Source organism: Dromiciops gliroides, chromosome 3, assembly GCF_019393635.1.
Source record: "Dromiciops gliroides isolate mDroGli1 chromosome 3, mDroGli1.pri, whole genome shotgun sequence".
In the NCBI taxonomy this organism is placed as follows: domain Eukaryota; kingdom Metazoa; phylum Chordata; class Mammalia; order Microbiotheria; family Microbiotheriidae; genus Dromiciops; species Dromiciops gliroides.
In genome coordinates, this window is record NC_057863.1 from 511,149,166 (window position 1) to 511,167,171 (window position 18,006).

Consider the following 18,006-nt stretch of genomic DNA (forward strand, 5'->3'; position numbering starts at 1 on the left):
TTCACAAAAAAAAGTGAAGGTCTGAAGAACTTTAGAACGTACATTAGAAAGTTGAGAAACCACCCTAGCAGAAGGCACTAGCTGGTTTTCTTTTACATAAACTTCAAATTACCTTTCCCTGAAAAAGAGAGAAATATCTATAGATTTATATGTACATGTACATGTGTATGTGCATATATGTATATTTTTTAAAAGAATTTGTATATTCTTTCCCTTTATAAATAAATCTGTGAGAAAATAATTATTGATAATGGATTTCTGGGGGCAGCTAGATGGCGCAGTGGTTAAAGTGCTGGCCCTGGATTCAGGAGTACCTGAGTTCAAATCCAGCCTCAGACACTTAACACTTACTAGCTGTGTGACCCTGGGCAAGTCATTTAACCCCCATTGCCCCGCAAAAAAAAAAAATAATGGATTTCTTGGGGGACCTAGAGATCAGTTTCTCAGTCCTTTCTCCACCCCACCCCACCCCCACAACTCCAGAAAGTCCAGTTCTCTTTGACCAGGGACAAACACAGAAACAAAAGAAATGGAGATAGATACTTTTGTCTAGCTATAGGAAGGATGATCAAGCTACACATAGATAATGGACTTTGCCTTAAGCAACCTGAGTAAGGGTCTTTTACATACTTTTCCCTGATGTCATCTGTAGAGTTCATTTTAATGTAGACCACCTTTCAAGTGACGTCAACCAATGGAATTGAATGATGCTAATAAATGTATAATAACCTGCCTCTATCAAAAGAGGATAAAACCCTAGGAAGATGCCATCAGAGCCCTCTTTGGGGGGTTTTAGAGACTCTTGCTCTCTTTTATGACAACATGGGTCTTCTGGGCCTTTTCTCCTGCTTATGCTAACTGGCATGCTGACGCTCTCTCCCTGCTTTCACTACCAGGAGGCCTGAGACCATGAGAAGTTAGGGAGATACATAGTCTACCCTTTACTGATATTATATTAATAAAGTAATATATGCCTACCCAAAATTGTATCTATAGCAATAGTAATTATTTAAAAAAACACAAATCCTAGAAATGTACTGTGACAGTCTAGAAGAGTAATGATATCACTCATGACATGACATTTTAAGAAATTTTATACTGAAAATCAAGCCCCCTGGGGCAGCTAGGTGGCGCAGTGGATAAAGCACCAGCCCTGGATTCAGGAGGAACTGAGTTCAAATCTGGCCTCAGACACTTGACACTTACTAGCTGTGTGACCCTGCGCAAGTCACTTAACCCTCATTGCCCCCCACACACAAAAAAAATGCCCATCCCTTCACATGAATGATTTTGTTCTCTTTATAAAACTATAAATATTAAAATTAGAACACATTTTATCAACAAGTATCTATGTATGTTATGTAAATCTATTGTATGTTTAAGATTTGTGTTTATAAAAATTGTAATAAATTCTTAAATTTAATAGTTGTATGACCTCAAGTTAGTCACTTGAATGTTTGGGGCTCCCCTTTCCACATATGCAAAATGAGTAGGCTGGAATAAATGACCTCTAAGGTCCCTTGCTGATATAGATCCATGAGCTTTTATGGTAATATGAATGGAGAGAGACCAGTTATGGTAGAAGTAGAAAAGAGAAGTATAATGAATGATCATGTACAGTAAATTACAATGTTTAGTAACCAGAAATTTTAAGAGACTCAATCGTTTGAATTAGGATTCAATGGTCAGGAAAGGTTTAGAAAGTGTTGAAAATCCAAGGGCCAAAGATAATAGTCCCCTAAACTGGTTCAAATAGAAGTCAGTGGCCCCAGAAGGCTGAGACAGGTGGTATGGCAGACAGAGTCTGAGACTTCGAGTCTGGAAGGCCTGAGTTTGAATCCTGCCTCAGACACTTAATAGTTGTCTGACCCTAGGCAAATCAATGAACTTCTCTGTCTCACTTTCTTCATTCTAGAAAGTGGATAATAGCACCGACCTCCTAGAGTTGTTGTGAGACTCAAAGCATTACATGTAAAGTGAGTGCTTTACAGAATGTAAAACACTCTATGTTCACTATTATTGTTATTCTTTCATTCAGAGGGGGTCCATCACACCCACAAAAGAATCAGAACTCCTGTGCTAGCCCCTCAGGATTGTCTAGCAATCTCTTTACACAAATTTAGAATCAGATGACTTTAAACTTTCTCAAAATCTTATCCTAGGGGCAGCTAGGTGGCGCAGTGGATAGAGCACTGGCCCTGGAGTCAGGAGTACCTGAGTTCAAATCCAGCCTCAGACACTTCATACTTACTAGCTGTGTGACCCTGGGCAAGTCACTTAACCCCAACTGCCTCACTGAAAAAAAAAAAATCTTATCCTAGCTGGCTATCTATCTGACAACAATCCAGTATACAGTACAGGATGAGCTGAGGAGATACAAACCCAATACTCACCAGCCAGAAAACCCAGGAGATTCCAGGCAGACCAGAGTTCTTCTCTGACCCACTAACCTGCAACATAAAAATACCACACACTGCTTAAAAAAGCAGGACCTCAAGAAATGGAGACTTGGTTCAAAGCAAGCATGAAAGGTTACATAGAATTTGAGGAAAGAACTGAGTGATCTTCACCAACTTGGACACGTGGCACTAGCTAGGCTCGGAACATCGATTTAAAAACCTTGACATGAAAATTATCACTACTTCAGCCTTCTTTCTCAGGTCACTAGAGATCACTAAGAAAAATGTTAACCCTGAGAGGAAAATTATGTAATAGGTGGTATACTGGGAAAGGAATAGGACTGGGAAAAAAGTCATCCCCAAAAGGGCAAGACCCATCTCTTAGCAATATGAGAATTAGATGCTAGCAATGGGGATTCCTGTAGGTTTAGAAAATTTCAGGTCACAGGATTAGAGATCTCCAGCTGAAAGGCACTCTCAAAGGTCCCCCTTATTTTACAAGTAATGGAGGCCAGGCCTGGTTTGGTTAGGTGGTATGCCTGAGGTCACAAAGGTGGCAAGTCTGAGGATCCATGTGAACCCAGGTCCAGCTCCTGTCTTCCTCTGTCCTTCAGTTTCTCTGTCTATAAACTGAAGACAAGACTAGCCCCCACCAACGCTGAGGGATGTGCCAGGGTTTGGAGCACGTCAGCAGAGCTTTTGAACTCCTGTGAAGCTATGAATTGCCATTCTATTATTTAAAAGGCAGCTCTTCTTAAAGCACTATATGGCGACAGAAAGCTCTCCATAAATAACTCAGAAAATGGATTAAGTATCTAGCAAAACATATTTGTAACACACACTCATTTTTCATCCAAGAATATTCCCCACAGCTCCCCAGGTGTGCTGTCCTAAGGGAGGAGTATATAAGTGAGTAGGCCTCTAGAAGCAGAACTGTTTCAATCCCAGAGAACAAAGGCAAAGAAAAAAACAAAGGAACATTCTGTTTTCATATTAACTTATTCATAACTCCCTTCTAAATCTGTGCTCCCTGGAGAGGTCACTGTGTAGAGCCCGTAGAATCCCACAGGGTCAGGACTGAGAGGATATTTCTGCAAGTCTATGAAATGCAGTCACTGGCCCTCAAAGATGCAACTAACACCACCCCCACCCAACAAAAGGCCGTGCTAACAGTAGCATAACCTTAGAACCTCAGATTAGCCCACAGCGCTGATGGATAATCCTTTGACCACAAACTCCCTATCTCATATCCTACAGTGATTACTGTTCTTTCCTTTCAGTCGTGTCCGATTCTTACTAACCCCTTTTGGGATTTTCTTGGCAAAGATAATGGAGTGATTTGCCATTCCCTTCTCAAGCTCATTTTACAGATGAGAAACTGAGGAAAACAGGGTTAAAGTGACTTGCTAAGTAAGTATCTAAGGCTGGAGATTTACCCACAAAAAGGAGAGTCTTCCTGACTCCAGGACCTGTCCCATCTGACCACAGTGATTATAAACCTTTTATACTCTTTATTCGTCCAACTACGGGGGCAGCTAGGCAGTGCAGTGGATAGAGCACAGGCCCTGGATTCAGGAGGACCTGAGTTCAAGTCTGACCTCAGACACTTGACACTAGCTGTGTGACCCTGGGCAAGTCACTTAACTCCCGTTGCCCTGCCAAAAAAAAAAAAAAAGCAACAACAAAAAAAACCCCAAGTATTCGTCCAACTACATTCCCTACTAGGAAGAAAGAGGACAGTGGAAGAGGTTCCCCCTAAATTCCCCTATTCAAAAATTTCCAGTGCTACCACCTCTTTGCCATTTTAAAGAAAATATATCCTTAATTCTTAGCTGATCCCCAGCCCCTTAAACTATAGCTCCTGCCTGTCTTTCCAGGCTCACTTCACAAACCACCCTACATGCAGTCCCTACAAATTGTCCCCCTAACTCATCCATCTTTCTCCCATCCCCAGGTCTTTGCACTGTAAAGTACTTTACATGTAATTCCTCATTTGATCTCAAAGCAACTTTAGGAGGCTGATGCTATTATTATCTCCATTTTCCAGGATGAAGAAAGTGGGACAATTTAAATGATTTGTCCAGGATCAGACAGCTATTAAGTGTCTGAGGCAAGATTCAAACTCGGGCCTTCCTGATTCCCTAAGTCCCAGGGTTCTGTCCACCACCTGTCTCCAGCTTTCTGGGGCCACTGGCTTCTCTTTGAGCCAGTTTTGGGGACCACTATCTTTGAGCCTTGGATTTTTACTTTTTACTACTTTCTAAACTTTCTCTGAGAACTAAATTCTAACTGGAGCCATTGAGTCTCTTGAAATTTCTGGTCTCCAAGCATTGTAATTTACCACACAATCTTCTATTTCTCTATTCTACTACCATCATAACTGGTCCCTCTTTCCATTCTACTTTTTGCAGCACATCATTACAGGCACCTAGATTTATTCTGCGAAGGGACCTTGGAGATGGATCATTTATTTAGTCTCCAAGCCCAGAAAATAGCTTCTTCCTTCCTGCCACTTAGAATTATCTCCACTTTCTCTTAGAATTCTTACTTCTTAGAAAGCTGAGCTTTCTGAGCCATTCCTGATCCCCATAGTTGTTAGTGTTGTTCTTCTTCCTCCTCAAATAATCATGTAGACCCTGTTCTCTAAAGGCCCTTTATGCAAACGAACCTCACTCACATCTCGATCTTCAGTCTGGACCTCTCCCAGAACACCAGACTTGCACCCGTAAAGAGAGGTCTCTTAGGCATCCCACTGACAACCTCAAACTCTATATATTCAAAACTAAGCTAATTATCTTTCTCCCAGAACCTGCTCCCCTTCCTAACTTCCCTGTTTTTTATATATCCCACCATTCCACTAATCTCCCAAATTCAATTATTTTTTACTCCATCCTCTCCCCTCGTGCTTCAAATCCAATCAGTTAGGAAGTCCCCCATGCCTGGAATGTTCTCCCTCCTCTGCTCAGAGGACTACTGACCTCTCTGGTTTCCTTTAAGTCCCAATTAAAATCCCACCTCTTACAGGAAACCTTCCCTAACCCCTCTTAATTCCAGTGCCTTCCGTATGTTAATTATTTTCGATTTATCCTATCAATATCTTGCTTTGTCATCTCTCTCATTGAATCATAAACTCCTTGAGGTCAGGGACTGTCTTTTGCCTCTTTTTGTACCCCCAGCACTTAGCACAGGCATTTAATAAATATTTGAATGAATGAATGAATGAAAAGCCTTATCCAGTGTACTTCCATGATCTCTCACAATGGTCCTCTTCTATTTCCACTGCCATGAAAAAAGATTAGGGCCTCTTTACCACCACCTATCAGGAGTAATGCCATAGTCTCATGATAGCGTTTTCTACTGTGAGAAACTAATTTTTTGGAGGGACCCAGAGATCATTTTCTCAGCGCTTTCTCCCCCGTTACTCCAGAAAGTTCATTTTTCCTAGAGAAATTTTATTAAATCTCATCTGGTTCAAACAAAAGAAATGAAGACAGACCCTTTTGTCTAGCTCACCTAAATAATGGACTTTGCCTTAAGCAACTCGAGTGAGGGTCTTTTGCTTTCTTTTCCCTGAAGTCACCTCTAGAGTTAAGTTGAATGCAGACCATCTTCAAATCACATCAAGCAATGGAATTGAATGATGCTAACCAATTAGCTTTGATCAATGTATAATGACCCACCTCTGTCAAAAGAGGATAAAAACCCTTGGAAGATGCTATTAGAGGTGTTTTGGCTCTGCCTCTCTTCTTAGGACAGCATGGGGCTCCTGGGGCTCCTAGGTCTTCTGAGTTCTCTTGTGTCCCCTTGAGACCACATGCTGGAGACAGCATGGGGCTTTTGGGGCTTTTCTCCTGCTCACACTAACTGGCATGCGGAAGCTCTCTCCCTGCTTTCTACCACACGACTTGAGACAATGAGAAGTTAGGGGGAGATGTGCTCAATCCTTTACTGGTGTAATATTAATAAGATTAATAATATGCTCACCACCAAAACTGATATCTATAGCAACAGCACATTAATTTCAAAAAAGACACTACCTCTACTTATGACTCCTCTAAGCCAATCATTCATCCTGCTGTGATTCAAGCTTTATATATGATTTCAGTAAAACTTAAGTTCCTTGAGGGCAGGCCCTGTTTTTTGTCTTTATATGTCCAGTACCTGGCACAGTGCCTTACACTTATTAAGTGCTAACTGAACTGAACTGAATCAAGCTATACCATCCCTGCTCAGAAGAACCCTTATATGGCTCCCTATTACTTATCAGGTAATCTGAAACTTCTTTGCCTGACATTGAAAACCTTCCATAAGTGGGGCCAAACTACCTTTCCAAATGTCTCTCATGCTGCTATCTGCTACATGCTCTACATTACAACCAGACTGTATTCTGGACACCCTGCACTTAGTTTCGGGCTTTTGTTCATGCTATTATTGCCTACACCTGGAATATCCTCTCCTCTTCCCCTTCTCTCCTATTTAATTCCTCCCTACTGTTTACATCCATTCCAAGTTTAGCTATAACCTCCTCTAGTAGTAAATGAAACACACACACACACACACACACACACACACACACTCTTAGCCTTTTACCTACACTTCTCATTGCAATGTGCTGTAAAATTATTTCTATGGGGTAGTCTCCTAGACTGTAAACTGGAGGACAGCAAGAATGAGAAGTTTTATCCAAACTTTTTAGCTATACCACATGTTATGGACCTGGGGTACCTCAGAAGTTTTCTGGGGGAAATCAAGAAACCTTCTCCTTGAGAAGCTAAACCAAAGGACAGACACACATAAAGAGATAGACCTATTGGCTGTGGCTGCTGCCTTTGTGGCATGAGGGGGACAGACATGGCTCAAGAGATAGGAGCTGCCTCTTACCCAACTTACCCAACAGACACCACCAGTGGGTTTCAGTCCTCCCCCAATAAGAGAACTTTCCAAAGTCAGATAATCACCCCAAAGGTCCTCTATAAAAGGATTTCCCTATCTCCTGCTTGGGAGATAGGTATCTTAGAGAACCAGGCCTCTGTGCCATGCCTTCTCCCCAGGAGAAGTCCAAGGACTTCTCTCTTGGTTTCCTTTCCCTAGCTCCTAAATAAAATATTATTTTATTCTAATTGGATTTGTGTGCAAGAGAAGTAATTATTTATTTGTTTTTGTTTTGTTTTATGTTTTTTGGTGGGGCAATGAGGGTTAAGTGACTTGCCCAGGGTCACATAGCGAGTAAGTGTCAAGTGTCTGAGGCTGGATTTGAACTCAGGTCCTCCTGAATCCAGAGCCAGTGCTTTATCCACTGGGCTGCCTAGCTGCCCCTTGAGGGTGTAATTCCTTAAAGGGGAATTCCTAAGAACCTGTGAGATTGAAAATTGGATATATGGAGATCCAGATTTTTTGAATGCAGGGGAGGAATAGAACATATATAATGAAAACCACAAACCCCTACCCCAAAACCCCACCAATTTCCCCCACAACACCCCACCCTCACTCCTATTCCCATCCTCCACCACCACCGCACTCCTCCCCTCCCAGCATAATACATAGCACAATGTATATGCTTGTTGAATGGACCTGAGTTTTGGCCCTGCTTTATTTTTAAAGTAAGTTTAGAGATGTCCTGAAATTTGACCCACCAACAGGCAGTTCATGCTAAACATACAAATTTAACTTTGTCCCTTTAAGCCCTGAAGAAGAAATTAAATGTCAGGATGAGAAAAAGATTTTAAATTGGGAAGCACAGCAAAATGCAAAATTAAGGTTTCCACAGCCATTACTTACAGCAAAGGCCTCAAAGAAAATTGGCTGGACATTCCGAGAGGAGATTTTCAGTCTATTTTTTAAAATTTGGTTGCTCACGTTATTGATTGTCACCTCTGTCACACATAAGAATGAGGCAGCACTGTCAAGAATAATTGTCTATAAATCCTAGTTGGATGACTCCGGGCCTGCAATCAGCCTTATTTTCATCTGTAAAATGGGCTTATGCCTATGGCACCTACCATCTTCCACTTGTTGTGAGGCTCAAAGGGTATAACAGACATAACATGTTTCATAAACTTATATTTGTTGTTAATATTATTAAGAATTGAGAAAACTTAAAGCTCTCACTCTATCACTTTGCACAGTACCGCTCTAATGCAATTATCATCTACTACAATGTACTATAGGGAATCACTGGTACATGCATCAGATGGGCCTAATCGACTATTAGCTCTGTAACGGCAGGGACTGCCAGCTAAACTTGCCACTTAGCACAGAACTCTATGCACACAGTGGAGACTAATAAATGTTTTTAGCTGAATTTTGCCTACCTGTTATAATTTGAGAGATTGATCAGTCTGTCTGTCTCTCTCTCTCTCTCTCTCTCTCTCTCTCTCTCTCTCTCTCTCTCTCTCTCTCGCTATCTTTTTTACCTTATCTGTCAGGCTGTACTATTCTCTAACTCACCCTCTCAAAGGACACAGCTACACTTGACTTCCTGCCTCATATATTTTAGAACAAATACTGCCTACCATCCAAGGAAGGTGACTCAAATTTTTCATGGTATCATGACTTTATTGGGGGGGGGGGGGGGCCGAGGGAAAATCAGAGAAACTAAGAATAGCAACTTCCTACAATGACCCTGAGATTTCTTGGAGCCATAGCAAATGATCAGTAGCTTGAGAGAAGTTTTCTAATGGCTTTCCTCATTCCCTAGAGCCTGGACCTGTTTACCTTCTCTCTGCTATAGACTTGTGATGTAGTTATGTTTCAATAAGAGTGGGTGGGTGAGAAGGTACTGAGATGGAAAAAAATAATTCAAGGAACAGTTAAGTTTCTGTATAGCAACAACATTTTAACTTAAAAAAAAAAAAGTGCCTGAAGACACTGTAGACAGCATAAATTATCCAGGCCTCTGTTCAAATTCCCAGACTTCAAAGGTGTCTAAAGAAACTGGAAAGCTGATGTGATCCCAGTGATGGACTGTACGTCTGGGATCCAAGGACCAGTCTGGATAAGCTCAGGGAGCTTTGCCCCCAGAGGGCTGGCCATCTTAGAAATGAATCTTTTCTGCCACAATGAGCCATAAAGATCGTCACTTAGTGAGATGTATAGGGAACACAGCCTGCATAGGTGGAAACTGTGTTGTTGTTGTTGTTTGGTCTTTTGGTCGTGTTCTACTCTTTGTAACCCCATGCACCACAGCACAGCAATCCCTTCTATCCTTCACTATCTCTCCAAGTCTGTCCAAATCCATGTTCATTGTTTCCATGGCACTCTCTGCGGATCTCATCCTCTACTGTGCCCTTTTCCTTTTGCCTTCAATCTTTCCCAACCTCAGGGTCGTTTCCAATGAGCCCAGTCTTGTCATTACGTGGCCAAAGTATTTAAGCTTCAGTTTCAGTATTTGACCTTTCAGTGAATAACCTGAATTAATTTCTTTAAAAGGTGAAAAATATACCCTTAATGAAATCCCAGTTCCTTGAACCATTGAAGTGACCATTCAACAATACTAATCACTGTTACTATTATTGTTATCATTATTATTTCCTTCTCATTTTTATGGGGTTCAAATTAGTACAAGGGCAAAGCACTACTTACATCCATTATTACTGTATATTTAATGATGGACTATTGCACATGTGGATAAAGCCTTCTTTCTGTAATGAATAGGAGTGTTGTTATGTGAGCTCGTGTTCAGTAAACTCCCTGAAGGCCTCTTCAGGACAATTCTAAAGCAGAAAGGACCCTGGAGATGACCTGTATGGAACAACCTTTGACAAGGTTTGGATGCCTCATCCTGTAATCACAAGGTTTTAAGTTCTTCCTGGGGTCTGTATGTGGAAGCTCTTCACTCCACCTGGTAATTGCAAAATCTACTAAAAACTCTTCTTTTTCATTTTATATTTTGGGTTTTGTTTGTTTGTTTTATGGATTGATGTCACGTCCAGGGGATTGTTCTCTGATTCCAGCTCAGTTTATTTGCTGAATTCACAAAGATCTGTTAGGGGCCTTATATGTGTGGTGTGGGGCTTTGTCACCATTCAGTTTAGAAAGACTCATTTATTCCTGTTGTGATCTTGTTTTTATTGTCACCACTATTATGATGGCACAAAGACATACTTAGATGACTGGATTAAGTTTCCAGAAAATGAAAGGCTGTCCCTGATTGCCATCTGGGGCAGCGTATTCTTGGGAAGGGACTTTGTCGTCATGGAAGGCTAGAATGAGGACGGAGAAGGGGGCACTTCCCTTTGAAGCTATCCCATCACACTTTCTCATGACTTCTCTGTGAACTTCAACACTGTAGCTTCTGGGCAATACATCAAAAGTTGACAAAACTTTCTAAAGCAGTTCCTAGTTCTCCTACCTGGAACTCAAGTGGCAGGATCTTTGATCCTCCTAACCACAAACTAAACTGTGAAAACTACATCACTGACCCCAAAAGTGCTACTTTGGCCTCAAAGTGATATTTAAATTCAATTAATCAGGAAGCTAGGTGGTGTACCAGTAGTGCCAGACAAAGTACTGAATTTGGAGTCAGGAAGACCTGAGTTCAAATGTTGCCTCAGACATTAACTAGCTAGCTGTGTGACTCTGGGCAACTCAACCTCTTAGCCTACTTTCCTTATTGTAAAAGGGGCACAATAATAGCACCTACCTTTCAGCATAGTTGTGAGGATCATATATAACATATAATATAAAGAGGCATATAAATGCTAGCCATTGTTACTATTTAAGTACCTATTATGTGAAAGGCACTGTGGTAGGTGGCATCCCCTTAAAGAGGGGAAATGGCCTAATATGTAACCAAACCTGGCCAGCAGATAAGGGAAAATAACCATCACAAGGCTGAGAAATCTTTTCAGCACATTAAGAGAAGCTCACTTAGTGAGAAGCTTCTGTGAATAACATATTATGTATTATAAACACGTGCATGAAAACGTTTTCACAGTTTACATCCCATGGACTAAAATACACACATTAGCATCAATAGAACGACAGATTGGTCTGAATGTGGCACTTGTGTGACTTCAGTTCCAAGTTTTCATAAACACTGTAGCAAGCGAGTTACACCCAAAATAATGCTTTTTGCACATAACCTCCTGGGACTGAGGACACCCTGATCCTATGTGATCTCAGACAAGTCACAATCTCAGTTCCCTCACCTCTGAAATGTTCCTGGGGGCAGGGGGAGGGTGGGGAGGAGGAGTTTGGTCTAGATAATTTCTAAGGCCTCTCCCAGATCTGAAAGTTCATAATGTGAAGTCTTTTCTATTTTCTGTTCTGACACAGAATTGATATAGCTCTCTGGGCAAATTTCTTCATGCTTTCTATGGCTTCACTTCCTTCAAAGGTAAAAACTATGGGGAAGAACATCTTCCAAGAGCTCACTCTCCCCCCCACCCCCACCCCCTTCAAAGATAAGTCTGATTTACAAACTATTCACCTAGGACTGAACTAGAGGAGTGGTTCTCAAAAATGTGGTCCTTGGACCACAAGACCCTTTTAAGAGCTAAGAAAGGGTAAAACTATTGCCATGACAATACTAACATATTTTAATTTTTAATACAGTGGATATTGATTAAACCTACATGAATAAAAGTTCTTTGAGGTCCAAAATAATTTTTTAAGCACAGAAAGGAGCCCTGAAAACAAAAAGTTTCAGAATGGCCTAGAAGAAGCCAAGAGTCTCAACAAGAAATCCCTAATTATCCTCAATTCTGCCCTCCTTGTACTCAACAGCTAGGCTTTCTTCCCTCCTAGTCTCCATATTCCTGATTTTATCTTGCCTCCCAGCTACCATACTCCTGAACTTATCTTGCCCCCTTCTCTCTACTCACATGGCTACCACCTTTGTGGACTAGTGGCCACACCTAGTCCCTTGTCCTCTTGAACCTGGACTATGACAGTAATCTCGAGATTGGGATCTTGGTTTAAAGCCTCTGTCCAATAAAGGAGGGATCAGACTTGTTCTGTTTCACCTTAGAAGACAAAACCAGGAGTAATGACACCCAGATTCAGGTGAACTAAACCACTTGCCATCCTCTTTTCTTATTCTGACCTTTCCAAGCTTGGTCCTTTTGCTTTGTCCATAGCTCCACTTGTTCAAAGCCTGCCACCCATTAGCAATGGGCCTGGAATCAGGAAGACCTTGCTATTCAGTAGCTTAACTCTGGGTCTTAGCAAAAGCTACCCTACATAATTAGAATATATTGCCTTCACTTTCTGGAATCCCCTGGCTTCCTTCAAAACTGAACTCATGTGCCACTTCATAGGATGATAGATGAAAAGACAATAGAGGTCATCTAGTACAATCTCAAACACATAATAGCTGTGTGACCCTGAGCAAGTTGGTTAACTTCTCTCCGGCTCAAGTAAACAAGAAGCTTCTAGTACCTTCTCTCTGAGAGGTTCTCCAATCTATTTTGTATGTATCTTCTCTGAACATATTTGTTTGAATGCTGTCTTCCCTATTAGATGGTAAGCCCCTTGAGGGCAGGGATCTTTTTTTTGCCTTTCCATCTGCCAGCAGTTAGCACAGTGCCTTGCACATAGTAGATGCTTAATAAATACTTGATGAGGTGTCTGTGTTGACCTTTGTTTCTTCATCTAGGTGGCGAAATGGATAGAGCACTAGACCTAGAATCAGAAGGCCAGAGTTCAAATCCAGCCACAGACAGTTACTAGCTGTGTGAATGAGCACGTCACCTAACCCGTTTACCTCAGTTTCCTCACCTGTAAGATGGGAATAATCATAAAAACGCCTACCTGCCAAGGCTGTTGTGAGGATCAAATGAAATAATATTGCTTAATGAGCTTAACACAGTGCCTGCCACACCGTAGGCACTATATAAATGCTACTTATTATTGTGGTTGTTCTCATTACCATTAAATTCAACAAACAGTTTCTAAGGATCTACTGCTTGCCAGGCACCTGGATAGATGCTAGGGAAACAAAGAACAGCAAAAAGGGAAAGAGCTCCTGCCCTAGAGGAGTTTACCTGGGGAGGGGGCACCTCCCAGGATGAGGGAAGGGAAGAGAGTCAATCTTAGTAGACCAAGCAAATACAAAATAAATTTTAGTTATTTGAAGAGGGAGGAGAGTGGTAACCCCTAAGGGAGGGGGGCAAGAGAGGAGGGGGAAGAGGAAAGTAGATGATCTGTTTACATGTAAACAATGTAAATTTATATTCAACCAGGATAGTTTTTACCTTTGATTGGATTGCCTCACCAAGGGGAGGGGAAAAGGACAAAAAAATACATCTTCCACATGACAATAAAGCCAATTCTTGAAGAAGGGGGTGGGGGTGGGGGGACGACAACAGGACAAAGGAGGTCCAACAGAAGCCTGGCAGCCCTGAAGCTAACTGCTCAAAGAACCTCAACCTGGGCCAGCAGCCCAGAATCTTTTCACACACAGAAAACTGAATCCAAACTTAACCAAGAGCTTGAAATGGATTTTCTACCTAAACAGCAATGATGAGGAAAGGAGGCAATGGGATACAATGGGAGGAATGAAAAGACCTGGGTTTAAATCTTGTGTTGGATACTTACTACCTGTGTGACCTGGGGAAAGTATTATTTAAACCCCATGGGTCTCAGTTCCCTCTACAGTAAAATGGGTGAAGGGAGAAGCATCGAGTAGAGTAAATTGGCCTGTGTGAAGTCCCTTCGACAGACATAGTTTCTGGGTAATTAATCATTTTATTAATGATGCTAGCATGATATTGGTAAAAGGGTTGAGTGGCACTCAAATGCCAAAGACACCTCCCCCCATGGAAGCCATCCTTGGAAAGGTAGGTGTTCCAAGGATGGCAATCAGCTCTGATTGGCTAACAATTAATGAGAATGAATACTATACAATGAGAGATGGGCTATATTACAATAATAAGGTCTGAGGTACTTGACAATGAGCATCCAAATCTTGGTCAAAGAGACTTATCAATTTCCATACCACCTGGCTGACCAAAGGGAGAATCCACATTTCCATAGACCTGTCTTAGTCAAACACAAAGAGCAGGAATCCAGCTATTTGCCTAGACTTAGAATTTCTTTTACTGTCTTTGATTAGATCTTAGCCATCCTGTCTGGGTAAATCTCTAAGAAAAATTTCCCACACTGGTTGATTTCTGTATGAGGAAATACAAAAGGGGAAAAACCTTGGTCCAGATTCAAGAAAGAAATCATCATTTCTCTCATTTCCACCTGTAGATTTATGACCCCATGAAAAAAATAGATGACTGCTTTTCTAGTTTTCCATGTATATATTTATATGCAAGCACAAATAGTACCTTAATAATAAAGAGGATTTAAAAACATGATAAACTTCTATTCTCTGCCCTAGTGATAGGAAAAAAATGTACTCAATGAAAAGCATCAAAGTAACCAACTGGCCTTCATTTAGGAACACATTTATGAAGAGGTAGGAACCTTGGCCGCCATTCATGAGCAAAAAGACTATCTGATCCCTTGGAAGTCAGAGACCATATCCAGTGAAGACATAAAATGCTCAGCTTTTATTACACAGTAAAAAAACAAAAGCAACAACAACAAAAAACAAAAACAAAAATAAAAAAACCACCCGTCCCTGACTTTCACTTTACAAAACCCAGAACAGGTTGAGTAAGGCAATGATAAAATGCTCTGTACCTGCTCAAAAGTTAACCAAAAATTAAAGCCTGGGGCCACCCAGCCTGGGTTGGGAAAGAGTGGTAGGGGCCAAAGAGCAAGTGGCAATCCCAATTACCTTGTGTCAAAAAAAAAAAAAAATCAAAGGTTACCCAAGATTATTCTTGTCTCCAAAGGAAATCTACACAAAGAGGCCCCCGAGGACCAGGTCAAAACAGAAATGACAAGTAAAAGTTGAACCAGGTTCAAGCATACACATTGTGAAATAAAATCGGGAAGAATTTAAAATAAAGTCATTAAAAATGCTGGGGGAGGGGGAAGGAAGGAAAAAAAGAAAGATGGAGGCAGAAGACAAGGATTCACATTCTAGGGCACTGCCACTTACTCCCCTATGTTACCTTGGACAAAAAAGCAATCAACAAGCTTTTTTTCTCTAATCAAGCACCTACTATGTGCCAGCAAAGGCAGATTGTTTTTGTTTTTTTTAATTAAACACCACAGCTAGATGGCTCAATGGATAGAATGCTGGCTCTGGAGTCAGGAAGACCTGAGTTCAAATTTGACCTAAGACAATTACTAGCTTTGTGACCCTGGGCAAGTCACTTAATCTCTGTTTGCCTTAATTCACTGGAGAAGGAAATGGCAAACCACTCCAGTAACCTTGCCAAGAAAACCACATAGATAATATGGTGCACAGGATCATGAAGAGGGTCGAACATGACTTAACAACCAAACATGTTCCAGGCTCTGGGCTTGGGGCTTAGGGTACAAATAAAAAGAATGAAATAATCCCTGTTCTCTATGAGAGATGCAGGAGATAACAAATATAGGCAGAATAAATATAAAGAGAACAAATACAAAGCAGTTAAACCAGAGTTGTTTGGAAGGGAGGATGCTAATAGTTGAGAGGCCTTAGGGAGGATTCCTGTAGAAGATGGTGCCTAAACTCTCCCCTGAAGGAAGAGAGAGGGGGTCTGTGAGACAGAGTGAGGAGGGGCACTACAGGTGTGGAACATGGCCAAAGCAAAAGTACAGAGATAAGAAGGGAGACAGGAAGTGTAGTGTGTGAGCAACAGAGAGAAAAAGCAGACTATGAGAGAAGGAGTAATCTGTAATGAGAAGCCTGGAAAGATAATCTGGGGCCAAGATACAAAGGCCTTTAAGAGCTAAACAGAAGAATTTACATTCGATTTTAGAGGCAAAAGGCACCAACCAAAGTTTATTGAGTGGGAGTGAACTAGCCAGATTGGCATCTAAGGAAAATCCTGTTGGCAACAATCAGTGTGTAAAATGAACTGAAGAGACTTGAGCCAGAGAGACCCAATTCATTAGTCAAGGAAGAAGTCTCAGTTTCTTCCTCTGTAAAATGAAGGGACTGAGCTAAATGAGTTCTCTGACTCCATAAAACTGACTAAATAAATTGTAAATCATATCGGAATTACAATCTGTCGCGAAGGTTCAGGAAGATTAAATTAACAAACCCTCATCTCAAAACAGAGACATTTCTTATTTTTAACTATTTCCTAATTAATACCCAAAGAACTAAGAAGCACTTTTCACAGACTAAGTGAATCTTAATAAAATTCTCAGCAAAATTCTGGCATCAGTCACAACAAACACTCTAGTGGAATTTAATTTCCTTCCCAGCATACATACTTATTGTGGAAACTCATTTATGATGCTACCACAAGTAGTCAAAATCTGCCTCTAACATGAGAACATCAAAGCACTGTGAGAAAGCCTATAGGGCTGGATGGAAATTATACCAATATTTAACAAAATCCTTTAATATGCATGTCAGCCATGGAATATTCTCCCATCTTGCACTGATTGCCCATTCGAATCTTCCCTCTTCTCTCTCCCCCATCCTCTCAGTCCTATCATCTCCTATCCTGGGCCCTTCCTGATAGAAGGGATCTCAGAGATTCTCTAGTTGAAGGCTTAACCTGATATCCACAAACTTGGATGGGGGGGGAGGGGAGGAGTATTTTTATTTTCAGTAATCTTTAACTGAAATTTAGCATTTCCTTCATTTAAAAATATGATTCTGAGAAGAGATCTGTGTAAGCTTTCCCAGACTGCTGAAGGGTAGCTGTCTTTGTTCCATCATATTCAACTTTGTGACCCCATTTGGGGTTTCATTGGCAAAGATAATTAGGTGGTTTGCCATTTCCTTTTCCAGCTTATTTTACAGATGAGGAAACTGAGGCAAATGGTTAAGTGTCTTGGACAGGGTCACACAGCTAGTAAGCATCTAAGGCCAGATTTGAACTCAAGTGTAACTGATTTCCAGGCCTGACACTATCCACTGTACCACTTAACTGCCAAAGAGATCAATGACCAAAAAAATGGTTAAGAATCCCTGGAATAGAGCATCACCCTCATTTTACAAAGGAGGAAATATTACCCCATATCTTTCTAAAGTTCCCAATTTCTCCACCAGGGGTCTAGTGAAACTTACTGAATGTTCTTTACTTACCAAAAAGATTTGAAGGAGGAAGGCATTGTAGAGGTATTAGAAGACAGTGCTAACATGCCAACCTACTCTCCCTTACCTGTCCCACTACTGCCTTTCCTCTCCTCTAGCACACAGGGAACAGCTGCCCTGTCTTCCTCCCCTAATGGGAGTGTTAAAAGCCTCAAATAAGATATGTATGTTTCAGCACTCTGAACACCACAGATTGTTGTTCAGATATGGGTCAAACTACAAAGCTTAGCATCATATTATCAGAGATATGGAGCTGGAAAAGACCCTAGACCTAGTCACTCATTTTACAGCAAAAGAAACTAAGACACAGAATGATTAAGTGACTTGCCTAGCATCACACAAGTTTTAAGAGTCTAAGGTGGGATCTGAAGCCAGGTCTTCCTCTTTTCAAGACTAGTACCCCATCCGCCCTGCCGGCAAGGCAAAGTACTATTATAAATAGGAAGTTTTTTCCAGTTCTTCCATACTTCAGGGATGTGCACTTGTTAACAGGGGTCCTACCTCTAC

The 18,006-nt window shown here is 41.2% G+C and overlaps 1 protein-coding gene across 3 annotated transcripts in view; it reads right to left on the reverse strand.

Annotated features, from left to right (window-relative positions):
• Positions 1 to 18,006, reverse strand: part of SMCO4 (single-pass membrane protein with coiled-coil domains 4) — an 84,777-nt gene that overhangs the window by 60,119 nt on the left and 6,652 nt on the right. For 2 of the 3 annotated variants that reach the window (XM_043991014.1, XM_043991013.1), the window contains exon 2: positions 2,394 to 2,450. The exons of the other annotated variant lie outside the window; for it this stretch is intronic. The gene's annotated coding sequence lies outside the window, so the exon portion shown is untranslated. The remainder of the gene's footprint in view (positions 1 to 2,393; positions 2,451 to 18,006) is intronic. 3 annotated transcript variants of the gene reach the window in all.